Genomic DNA, 13,688 nt, shown 5'->3' on the forward strand with positions numbered 1-13,688 from the left:
ATAAGCAATAGAGTGAAACTCTGGCCAGCTGTGAGGTGTAGCCGAAAGACCCCTGGATGTAAGTCTGGAGATCTTGGATCCGTTTAATGCCAGTCACTTACCAGCTCTGTAATTGCTGTCAGTGAACCTCTCAGAAGGTTCCTCACCTTTTCATCTGTAAAATGGCAATAACAATACCTATTTCATAAGATTGGAAGGCAGGAGAGGCCTGAGGAGTCAGATCAAGGGTTACAGAGCCAGATTGCCTTGGTTAAATATGAGCTTCTTTCTCTTGCTTGCCCTGTGATCTTAGGCATCTTATCCCCTCTACACTTGTGTTTTCTCATCTGTAAAATGGGGATAACGTACTAAACTCCTAGAGGTAGAGGTGAGAATTAGATAAATTAATACATGTATTAATTGTGCCTAGAAGAGTATCTTGTACATAACAGGCTAAATACATTACAATAATATCACTATTTTTGTATATATAATAGTGTTACATAGATACACTCTACATTACATTAGTTATTTTTGCTGTTATTATCGTAGTCAAGACTATAAATTGTGATTCTCAATTGCAATCAAGAGAGTCAAGTTGGGGCCAGCCCAGTGGGCCCAGTGGTGTAGTGGTTAAGTTCATACTCTTTACTTCTTCAGCCTGGGGTTCGCCAGTTTGGGTCCTGGGCACAGACTTACATCTCACTCATCAAGCCATGCTATGGCAGCATCCCACATAGAATAACTAGAAGGACTTACAACTAGGATATGCAACTATGTACTGGGGCTTTGGGGAGAAAAAAAATTTTAAAAAGAGGAAGATTGGCAACAGATGTTAGCTCAGGGCCAATCTTCCTCACCAAAAAAAATTAATTAATTAAAAATTTAAAAATACACAGAAAAGAGTGAGTCAGGTCTAGCCAATTTAAGCAGAAAGGGATATTAGAGGATATTAAGAAGATCATAGAACCTCCAGGATAATCAGGGACCCAGTCTTGTTCATTATACAGCCAGAACCAAAGCAGCCAGGAATAAGACCCAGCTACACTCTAGACTGTTATAGTGAAACACCACTGCCCATCTCAAGGCATTGGCCACCCTTGAGATTGGAATCCGAGAGTTTTGCCACTGCTACCTGAGAAGAAATCTTCATACCCAGAAGATCCAATTTCTCTTTGCACAGCTGCTTCTTCTTATTTCTCCAAGTCACAAATGAAATGGCTCTAATTGGTTGAACCAAGGCTATTTGTCTGTATTCTAGCTGCAAGGGAGTCTGGCAAATGTGATCTTTAGCTTTCCGGCTTGCACAGTAGAGGAAAACTAAGAAAATCTAAGAAAGGTAAAAGAAAGTTGGAGTGAGCCAACCTACAATGTCTGCTTTAAGGATTTTTTAATAAAATATAGGTCTGGAAGCCACATTCTGATCTATTAAGGTAGAGGTATAAGATCTTTGGTTTGTTTTTCAGAGATTAGTTAGGAGTTTCCAAAGATAACTAATAATTATACTTGTAACACACTATCGTGTTTCCACTAAGCATAGGTAAGTGGAACTAACCTAATGGCCAGCTTCCTGGCTGTGACTTGGGGAGGAAGGGTGATTCCTCTTCCATCATCATTCTGTGCCCTGTGTAGACCAGTTAGGCAGTCCTTCCTGCATCTTCACTCTCCGGAGGAGTAGATGTAGATCGGCACGATCTGGAAGGACTTGGGCTGAGGTTTACTCTTGGAGGAGTGACCCTGGAAACTTTAAAAGTAAATTCAAAGTACAATGATCTATGAAGTACTGGTTGCTTGAGGTTATAAGGGTTCAGCAAGCCTGGGCACCATTGAGGAGCATTAATGCAATTAACCATATTTCAGCTCAACAAAATGGCAATTACCTACAAGGCATGTTTTAGAAATTGTCTGAATATGGATGAATACATGAAGCCAAGAAATCTGACTTCTAGTTCTCCCATACCACTGCTGCACACCTGAACTTCTGCAAGTTATTTCAGCTCTCTGGGCCTCAGTTTCCTCACTGAAACCCTGATCTCCTTAAATTGTTAAAGTCCTACTTTCTATGTTTTGATGTAAATATTTACATATTTAAATATTTCTTATCAACAGAAATAATTATTCTGTTTTTTTAAAGATTTTATTTTTCCCTTTTTCTCCCCAAAGCCCCCCAGTGCATAGTTGTATATTCTTCGTTGTGGGTCCTTCTAGTTATGGCATGTGAGACGCTGCCTCAGCATGGTCTGATGAGCAGTGCCATGTCCGCGCCCAGGATTCGAACCAACGAAACACTGGGCCACCTGCAGCAGAGCGTGCAAAGTTAACCACTCGGCCACGGGGCCAGCCCCCAATAATTATTCTTTTTAAGTTTGACTATCATAAGACCCGTCCCAAAGACTATAGAAAACAAAGTGCTACGCAATCACACTCTTTTTCATATTTATGGAAATCACGGCACTTATCACCAATGCAAAAAAAAATAGGTGAGTGAGATCATATTTACTGTCAGTGAATTTATTTTCACTCTGGAAATTAATTTGAATTAGTGAATTTTATTTCAATGCTCCAGAGATAACTTTTGCTTGCTTTCCTGAGATCAAGCCAGTGAATGACTGGCTACTTAAATGTAGAAACTTCCTCCTCTTTGTTTCCTATTTAATGTTGAATGAGCTTATATAATGTACACACAATATAGTATGAAATCTATCAAAGCCAGGAAACCTTTGAAAAGTTCTTATTTTAGCAACCGTTTCAAGACATGAAGCTTAACTTCATTCATATGGCTTAATCTTCAGAGTATATTTAATCTTGCCAATAAAAAGTAAACCTAAGCCAACTTCCTCATTGTCTCAAATTTTGCAAAAGTATCTCAGATAAAGCAATAAGAAAAGAAAAGAATTGACATTAAATTGTTAAAAATTATCATTATTTGAAAATTATATAATTTTTTATGTCTATAAGTCTAAGAGAATCTACTGAAAAACTGATTACTTCTAACAGAGTTTTGCTAAGCAACTGCTTATAAAACTGTAATCAAAATCAATAAATTCACAAAATAAATAAATTTCCTACACATCAGCAATAATCAACTGGAAAATAAAATGGGAAAAATGAACCCATCCAAATAAGCACAAAAATATACACTACCTAAAAGAAAACTTAATACGAAATTTGTATTCCATGTATAAAGAAAACCATAGAGCTTGGCCAAAGGATATAGAAGATGGGTGACTGGTGAAGCAAGCTAAGTTCTCGGGGAGAAAATTTCAATATTGCAAAAATTAATTGATAAATTTACTGGAATTCAACTTAAAATCTCAATAGCAATTTTTTGTGAGGGAAGAGGAGCGAGGTGATATGACCAAAATGCATCTGAAGGGAAATGCAGGCAACAGATACCATATTTCTCACTGTAGTCCAGCACAAGGTGGAGTCTAGACGGGACTGAGTCCTGTCTCTGACATTTAGAGTTTGGAGATCTAATGCAAATCATTTCATTTCTCTTTCTTTGTCCCTCTTGCAAGAAGGAATCATCACCATCATCATCATCATCATCATCACCATTTTCATCACCATCACCATCATCATCATCATCATCATTGTATTCCGCAGCATCCAATGTATATTAAAGTGTACTGTATCTGTGTTCTGTAAAACTTTAAATAGAGACGCAAATATTAGTTATTGTTCTTTTCCACAATTAGATAAATGAAACAAGGAATAAGATCCTGAGGTCGTAATATATGCACAGAGATGTTCAAAACAGGATTGACCAGCATATAAGGAAGCAAATAAAGAGCTGGACTAGTTCAAGGAACAGGTGGACTTTAAGGAAGCAAGGAAGAGGTCTATCAAGGTGCACTAACCAGGCAAGTTTTACAAACACAGCTATCAGCATGACAGAAAGGACAGTAAAAAATAATGCATTATTTTTAAACTACATAAAGCTATACTTGATTGAGTACTTACTATGCACTGAGCACAATAGCAGTATTATTTCATGAGGAGCCTATGAAAACTCTATTTATTATTCACATTTTAGAGGTAAGGGTTTACAAGTGTTGGGGCTAGCCTGGTGGTGTAGTGGTTAAGTTTGTGCACTCTGCTTTGGCAGCCTAGAGTTCGTGAGTTCGGATTGTAGGTGCAGACCTACACACTGCTCATCAAGTCGCGCTGTGGCAGCATCCCACGTATAAAATAGAGGAAGACTGGCATGGATGTTAGCTCAGGGCCAATCTTCCTCACCAAAAATTAAACTAAATTGAATTCTAAAAAATAATAAGGATTTACAGGTGAAAATGGAAAGTTAGAATGAAAATCAGGCTGGTCCAACTACAAAATCCTCAACAAACTGCTTAACAAACAGAATAAACTGCTTCTAATTAGAACTTTTATCTTTGCTTCACTTTCACGTTGGTTTCCTCCTTTGAGCTGGTCAACAGCCCTGTGTAGGTAAACTAATTCTTATGCTAATTTTCCAGATGGAAAACTAAGTCACCAGGAGATTAACCTAGTTGCACATCAGAATCTCCAGTGGAAAGCTACAGATTCCTAGTCCCTCCTCAGAAATCCATTCAATCAAAATATCTGGGAACGGAGCCCTGGAGTCTTCATTTTTCAGAACCTCGCCCAGCTGATTCTCAAGCAGCTGCACTGGCAGTCCCTAGACCAGTGTGTCTCAATGTGCGGGCTCTCACTCAGCACCATCAGCATCATTATTTGTCAGAAATGCCAGTTCTCAGGCCCCGTCCCCAAATCCACTGAATCAGAAGCTGAGATGAACCGGGGTCTTACCACACCCTCCAGAGACCCCGATGCATGCTGTGGTTTGAGCATCACTCTTCTAGGTTAAAAGAGGTGACATAGTGTGGTGATTAAGATAGCAGACTCTCAAGCCTGCCAACTTAAATTGAATCCCGCCTCTGCCACTTCCTGGCTGCGGGATCTGAGGCAACTGCTTAATGTTCTGGCCTTGGCTTAAACTTATAAATGGAGATGATAGTGGCTTTTCCTTCATAGGGTTATTATGAGGAATAAATGAGTTAGAATTAGTAAAGAACTAATAACAGTGTCTTCCATAGAGTAAGAGCTTAAATAAAAATTAAGGTTCTTACCCAGGATGAAAGCTATTGAACAAAATGAAAAAGAGTGAAGAAGATGCTCGGGAAACAAAATCCTTGGGGAGAAGCAGCACTGGAGGTCTCAATCTAGAATGCAAGGCCAACAAGCCTGCTCACATGGGGGTGAATGACTATGGGGGAGAATGTGAAGAACAGTTTGAACAAGCAACCGACCAGGAGTCTGGAACATGCCCTCGTTTGGAGGAGCCCTCATGGTGTGCTGAGAAGAGCACTGAAGTGTGTTGACCCACCTGAGTCCTAGCTGTGTGGCCTCAGGCAAGTTAGTCAACCCCTCTGTGCTTCAGTTTCCTCATTCAAACAACTGAGATAATAATAATGATCTGACTTCCTCCATGGAATGGCTGAGAATCAAGCAGAGCTATTAGATGTTGTTATATATTTGAGAAGCCAAAGTTCTTAGGCAAGTGTTCGGGGTTATTACCATAATCACCTCTCCCAGTCCAAACATCTCTTGACATTGCATTAACTCTTCCCAGTCGGGAGCACTGAGATAGCCCAGCAGGAGAAGATGACGAACCGTGGCTCTGCATTCCAGAGTTTCACGCTGAAAAGTCTGTCACCTCGCCTCCCAGAGCTGCGGGACCCAGCCATCAGCGTGGAGTGGGTCAAGCCAGGGTGTTTCGCCCAGGTGTAGCTGTTCAGTCTAGGATGTGGATAAATACATGGAACACTTAAGATACATTTTTCAGAATCTTTATAAATCAGATAAGTTGTAATAAGAGCCCCAAAGGGAAGCCTCACTTATAAATATTTATTTGCAACCTTAAATAATATCGACCCAAGTCCTGAGGGTGTGTAATAGCGGAGATCCTCTTTTGACTCCAGGCTGGCTGTGTGACTTTTCTAGGACAGAGCAGGCAGGGCAGGGCCCAGGGAGACCACTTGCTGCCACAAATACTTGCTCTCTTGGTAAAGACGATGACAAGCTCTCTTGCTATCAATGGCTTCTGAAGCCATGGCATTTCCCCCAGCACCACGGCCTCTCTCCCCTCTCCTGGGAAACTGCAGATGCCTGTTGTCCTTCTTCGCGTCCTTCATCCAGCCCTTCAAGCTATTGCTGGGCACCCAGCGTCTCTGCTTTACCTGCACTCAACCATAGACTGATCTTTCTGCTTGGATGACTCCATGCTCCGGAGAGCTTGAGAACGGTCACTTGTCACCAGAGACACAGCTGGTTTCTTCGCATGCTGACTGCAGGAGCTCAGGCGAGAGAAGCACCTGCTGGCACTTTGTTTCGTCGCTCCTTGAGGGCCTCGTCTGCTTGGCCCACAGGCTTCTTACTGGAACATCTCCCCTGTACTCCTGGGCCGGGCCTGCGCCTAGAGCAGGTTTCTCTAGGCAGCCCTGGATGTGCAAAGACCGCTGCATTGTGAGGAGAGCAGGTCCCACTACAGGCAGGCAAACACCTGGCAGTATCATAATTCAACTTGTCTCAGGCTTCAAAGGCCTCTCTACATCATTTCCCAATTTTCTTCCTTTACCAGGAGACCAAGCTAAAGTCCCTGTTTACAGAGGAAGCCAGAGCTCCTTGTCAGGATCTCTCTGTCTGCTTTTCCATTCTCAATGAAATTTTAAATTTGCTGCCTTGTAGATTTTCTAGAAATCCAGACTGATCACACTGATTCGCCCAATGGAAATCATTTTCAATGCCTGAAACGCCCACTGAATTTCTGTGATCGTGGAAACTCATGAGGGGCTGATAGTAAGGGAAGGCCTTGCCCAGCCTGCACCTATCCCACCCGGCCCCTTCTTTTTTGTTTTTATTATAATAATTTCTTTTTCCTTTGTGTTTTTTTGAGGAAGATTAGCCCCAAGTTAACACCCGCTGCCAATCCTCCTCTTTCTGCTGAGGAAGACTGGCCCTGAGCTCACATCCGCGCCCACCTTCCTCTACTTTATATGTGGGACGCCTGCCACAGCATGGCTCGATAAGCAGTGTGTAGGTCTACGCCCAGAATCCAAACCCCAGGCCCCCGAAGCAGAGTACACAAACTTAACCGCTACACCACCAGGCTGGCCCTCCACCTGGCCCCTTCTTAAGCCACTTAACACACACCTGCATCCTCAGTTTCATGGAACCCAAAGGAGCAATTCTGATTTTGGAAAAGTCTAATTTAAACAGTTCTAACTTAAGACTCTGATCACCCCAAATCACTTGCTTCTCCTATGGCTCCCAACTTGTGTCCCTGTGTTGCCAAGGGCATTTTTCTTATTTCTGAGACCCAGGCCCCTCTGTGCCCTATCTTAGGTAACCGGGTTTCTGCCTGAAGTTGTTTCCCAGGCCCTTTAGGCTCTGCCTGTTCCTGTTGGTTTCTCTTCTTCCTCTCAGCGGAGGTCTCGCTCCTGACCCTGAGTCAATGGTTGGGTCCCTCATTGCTAAAAGACTTCCCTGGATTATAGAACCTTCTCCACTTGACACCTTCCCATATCGGTTACTACCCGCTATTGCCTTGTTCTTCTGCTGCCTTATTTTACCCACTAATCTGGAGTTCCTAGCACTTGGTCCATTCCAGTAGGAAGGTCAAAGTTCAGTCCGGGCCTCTTCCAGGCTGCCCCATCAGATTGCAGTAAAATGGGTCACACCTCATCACACCCTAAGGCAGGATAGTAGACTGTAGGCTGGAATGGAATACCTCCTGAGCAATCATGGGTATGGACAGAGCTTCATTTTGAAGACATTTGCTTTGGCACAAAGTAGACACTGAAGAGATGTCGGAGGAATAAATTAATGAATGGAGCTTGTCTGCCCATGAGAGTCTCTTGACCCCTGATGGAAGAAAGCTCAGATATTACCTGTATCCTGGAGGAATTCTGTAACTCGCGTTACACAGACGAGGATAGCCTGGGACACGGACAGGGATTGTACTGCTCAGGCTGCTCAATCAGCCTCCAGATTGCAGATGTCCTTGGGGACAGCCCACCTAATGATCAAAGCCAAATTCACCCAGGCAATGGACTCAAGGTCCTAAATACACAGGGAGATGGAGAAACAAAGAGAAAAACTCACCCCAACCTGATGACCTGAGGAGCCAGGGACTCTTTTACTTAAAGAAAATAATTACCTAGAAAAAAAATAGCTTAGTCAGTCCCTACCACTGGTGCCAGAAAGTTCCTCCCCCAGCTGCTCTTTACTCTCACTGTAGAGCTGCAGAGTGAAGGGAATAAGAGTGAGGCAAGAGGGAGCAAGCAGAGAGATTTTCTTGTGTGTCCAGGAGCCTCCAAGGCCATAGGGAAGGGAGATCTAGAGGAATCTAAGGCTACCAGGCTACTGTGTATTAACCCTGGTGATAAGCAGCCTCACGAGGGAAGAGGATTCCAAGGGCTGCTCTGCTTTCAACTCCTGCCTGAGGAGAGGGTGGGCAGCAGAAGGAAGGGTAGCCGGGTTCTTTCTGCTCTCTGGCTGAAGAGACAACTTTATTTAGGCATTCTGGGTGAGCCTCTGGTCCAGGAATCAGGAACAGCTGAAGTGTTAATAACAGCTGATCCTGCTATCCCCTCACGTTCATGGGCATGCCCAGATTCTGAGACATTCCCCATGCATAGAGTTGCCAGATAAAATACAGGATACCCAGTTAAATTTGAATTTCAGGTGAACTATGAAAATGTTTAAGTATAAGCATGTCCCATGCAACATTTGGGACATACTTATACTTTTAAAAAAATGTATCGTTGATCTGAAATTCAAGTTTCACTGGGCTCCCTATATTTTTATTTGCTAAACCTAGCAGCACTACACACAAGCAGGTGGCTCACCCAGCCCCAGAGGTGCTGATGATGCGACCAGCACAGAAGAGAGGACTCTGGACTAGGAGGGGATGTGAAATTATGAAAATTCATGCTTCTGAGCTTAAACGCTTGCTGAATTTGCCCCCCTTTCCTTTCTGCTAATCCAACCCTCTCCATTCCTTACTCCCTAGTTCATAGCCCGCCAGCTTTGACCATCTCTCCCACAGGGAGATGTGCTACCTGACTTCCTGAAGATGCTAAACTGTAATCCTCTCCAATGATGTCATGTGTGCACATTTTGATTTTTCAGTTCTCAAAGACAGGGACTCTTCCTTCTACTTCTACTTCCTTCTACATCCACCACGTTCCCCCAAACACATACTTCCCACAGCTCAAGGGTTAGGCACACTGTGGGGGTTGAATTACAGAGTCAGGAGGGTTTCAAAGTGAAGGAACTTTGGAGATCATCTAGTCTCACTCCCTAAGTTTGCCAGTAGGGAGATTGAGACCCAGAGAACTGAAGGGCCTTACCCAGAATATGATGCTTATAAGTGGAGAGGGAAGCATGCAAATTCTCTTTTACTGTCTTCACTCAAGAACTTTCTACTATATCAGTGCCTTGTACAATACTCAGCAAATACATTCATGCTCAGTAAATATTTAAGTGAACTAATGAATTCATAAATAAATAAACTAATGAAATCAATGCCTTATGATTGACTTGCTAACTGTATGGTGGCTCTATCCTAGGGGAACTTCTCATCCCCTAAAATGGTAAATGTAAGCAATGAAATCCAGCCATCTTTCCAGAAAACACATTCTGTTATCACAGGAAATGTGTAGCATGAGTGCCATTTCCTTCCACAGGACAAGGCTGGGGAAGTCTGGGGTGAGTTGGGTAGTAGCAAAAAGCAGCCTCCTTGCTGGGCCAAAGGCTACTCCAAATGGTTGCCCATGTAACTACAGGAACTCAATGGAAAAAACTACTTTAAAATATTTTAGCTAACTATGTCACCTTTAATAAGGCAATAGCTGTCCCAACCTTTGGATTTCTCATCTGTAAAAAATATAAATAAAAAGTTAGCAGGATAAAATAAATATTATTTTACTGTGCCAAACACCTTCTCCTAGTAGATACTCAGTAAATGTCTATTTGATTTTTTTTCTCAAAGAGTAACTTGCCTTCCTAGCCAACAGCTTTTTAAAAAGGTACTCTTTCTGTGTTTTAATGGGCCATTGATTCTCAAAGTGTGGTCCCCAGCAGCAGCATCACCTGAGAATTTGTTAGAGATACAAATTCTTGGGCTCCAAGGCAGACTTACCAAATTAGAGACTCTGGGGCGTGGGCCTCGTAATCAGTGTTTTAACAAACCCACTAGGTGCTTTTGATGCACCTTCAAGTTTCAGAACCACTGTGTTAGGTGATGCTTCCAAAATTATGGTCCATGTACCACGTACAGTCATGGATTGCTTAATGACAGGGATACATTCTGAGAATGAGTTTTTATGTGATTTCATCATTGTGTGAACATGATAGAGTGTACTTACACAAACCCAGACAGTATAGTCTACTACACCCCTAGGCTATATGATGCTAATCTTATGGGACCACTGCCATATATGCAGTCCATCATTGACCGAAATGTTGTTATGTGGCACATGATTGTATATCAAAAACACTTCGGATTCTTACTAAAATTGCAAATTTCTAGGCCTACCCTAGAAGGGCTAAATCAAAACCTCTTGTGGGGGAGCAGGAGAATCTCCTTTTTGAACACATCACCCAGGTGACTCTGATGCACTTAGTGGTCAAGAGCAACTTGGTGAGTTGGTGTGGAAACAGCAAGTGATGGCACTTCAGCATTTGTGAAGCTTAGATCAGAATTCCTGTTTCTTCTTTGTGATTCTGGAGACTTGGCAGGAGGTACAGCTGCATAGCCAATGCCAGTTGGCTCAGGAGGAGTGGTCTAATGGCTGCGTGGTTACCCCATCACCTTGGGAGGAACATATTTGCTGCTGACTGGCGGGAACATGCCTCACCATCCGACCTGCTTTCCTAACCTGGAATGGCTCAGACCCCGTCACCTTGTTCCTGGTGGTAGAGCCCAACTTGGTCTGACAGAGGAGTGGTTTTTTAAAAATGCACACAAACACACAAAATCAAAACAGTATCCTGAAAGTGTTTCTCCTGACTTATCTGGTAAGAGATGGTCAAGAGAAGTCTTAAAATATGCCCTCAGTGTTCATTCAACACAACTCATTCGTTTTGCGGAACCTCAAGTTACATGTTGGGTGACAAGAAGCTAGGCAAACATTTTGGTCAGTTTCTCTCTACTTTGGGACTTAATTGTTGGAACGTCTTTTCTTTTTTTCCTTCAAATTGGCTGTCTTCTTGAGGGTGATGAGTATGGTGGTGACAACTCAGGTAAGGTTCCTATCTATGAAGTTGCTCAACCCAACGACAAAAATATAAATGTATCATGAGTGAAAGTTTATTCTAATTTCAATGTGACAGAATTAGGAGTTTTTTAAGTCAGTTTTTGGGAACTCTACTACAGTAAACAAGGTTTTCCCCAGTATACCTTGAAAAATGTATATGAAAACTTGAAGTGGATTTTTCAGTCATTTCTTTTAAGTACATAGGATCAATCACTGTGTCAATTCCAATTAAGGACAGATGTAACTAAGGTAAAGTTTATTTATGATCAAGAGACCCCAACCATCTAGTACATGGTGATAATAACTAAAAAGGCAAGCTTCCTCTCAAGGCAAAAACACCAAAACAATGAAACAAAACAAAATAAATAACCAAAAACAAAAAGCTACCATAGAAATTCAACTCATAAAAGCATCATCACAGAGACATTTGTGAAACACTTATTCCTGCCAAAAAAGAAAGGTTTTTTTGTTTTTTGGGTTTTTTTTGTTGTTGTTGAGGAAGATTTACCCTGAGCTACCACCCGCAGCCAATTTTCCTCATTTTGTATGAGCCACTGCCACAGCATGGCCACTGAGAGATGGGTGGTGTAGGTCCGTGCCTCGGAACTGAACCCAGACACCAAAGCAGAGTACTCCAGATTTAAGCAGTAGGCCACCAGGACTGGCACAGAAAGGGCTTCTTTATTGCTTTTTACATAGCTCCCTTTTGTAAACGGCATTGAGTGGTAAGCTACCAGCCTCTAATGCTGTCTTCCACTTGGGGCCTATGTTCAACTCTTACCCTGTAAAATAAAGGAGTAAGAACAAGTGATTCAGGCTCAACATAATGCGCTAGCACAGACTCAGAAGTTACTACTTGCTTGACATTCCAGTAAGGGCTCTCCCAATGCCAGGACAGCATCTAAAACTTACTTGCATTTGGTTTTTAGCAATCTGTGGAGCAGCTGCATTTTGTAGATGAAAACACAAGGTGGAAACTATTACTCTGGCAAAGTCTTGAAGTTCTTGAGGTTCTTTGAAGTCAGTCTGTCACAATTAGTACTTACTTTCCTTTGGGAAGGAGAAATGACAGAAGCACTGGTAACAGTAATAGCAATAGAAGTAATGTTAGTCATCTCGACTGAGCATTTGTTGACCAGTATTGATGTCAAGTGGGGAACATAGGTCATGTCATTTCACCTTCAGGACAATCCTTAAGATAGGTATTACCACTTTACAGGTGAACGTAAAAGTCTCAAGAAAGTCAGTAACTTGCTTATAGACACAGGAGTTCAGCCCCCAATGCTCTCTTGACACGTCTTTGATTCATTACACCCTGTTATGGGCTGAATTTTGTTTGTGTTCATCCAAAATTCATTATGAAGTCTTAGCCCCCAATGTGATGGTATTTGGAGGTGGGTCCTTTGGGAGATAGTTAGGTTTAGATTACGTCATGAGGGTGGGGCCCTCATGATGGGATCAGTACCTTTATAAGAAGAGGAAGAGAGAGAGAGATCTCTCTCTCTCCCCACAAGCACACACTGAGGAAAGGCCATGTGAGCACACAGTGAGAAGGTGGCCATCCACAAGCCAGGAGGTGGGCCCCCACCAGACACCAAATCTGCCAGCACCTTGACCTTGGACTTCTCAACCTCCAGAACTGTAAGAAATAAATTTCTGTTATTTAAGTCACTCAGTCTGTGGAACTTTGCCACAGTAATTTGAGCAAACTAAGACTAAGCACACCCTTTTCCCGTTTTTGCTCTGTTGGACATGATGAAGGATTTGCTAATACTGTTTTTCGACTCTGCTCTCTATTGAATCCAAAGTCAGGACAGTCATTCATTCATTCACTCATAGGACCCATTCACGTTGCCTTGGCTCAGGGTGAGCCTGAAGTCACTGTGAGGCTCCTGTCATAATTTGATGTGCAAATCTGTACCATTGTTGCTCCCAATTGCTGGTTTTGGGGTTTCCAATTACATTTTGTGTAATTGAGTAACTACGTCAAGGACCTCTTAAATATAAAACATCAGGACATAAATATCACTAAGCAGCCACTAGGTACCCAATTCGTTATTCCCAAGATCAAAGAATAAGAACTCTTCTTGCTCAGAGAAGAAAAAGCGCAAATGCCTATGAACTAAAAGTTCCCCTAAGGACTATTCCTCCAGTCATTCTTTCGTGCATCTAACCCAATGAATTGTGATAAGTTCTAGAAGTTTTCGTCCATCTCTTCTCACCAACCTCCTAAATGGTACAGTTATTTAACAGAGGCTTATTTTAGTGGAGGTAACAAGGTTATGTCTTGTGAACATAGAAGGCATTTCATATGTTTAAATGGAAAACTAACTGCAAAACTCATGCCGGCCAAGACTTTTACAACTGGGCCCCAAAATAATGTGGGCAAAGGTGCATGTGGTTCCT

This window comes from Equus caballus, chromosome 15 (genome assembly GCF_041296265.1).
Source record: "Equus caballus isolate H_3958 breed thoroughbred chromosome 15, TB-T2T, whole genome shotgun sequence".
In the NCBI taxonomy this organism is placed as follows: Eukaryota; Metazoa; Chordata; class Mammalia; order Perissodactyla; family Equidae; genus Equus; species Equus caballus.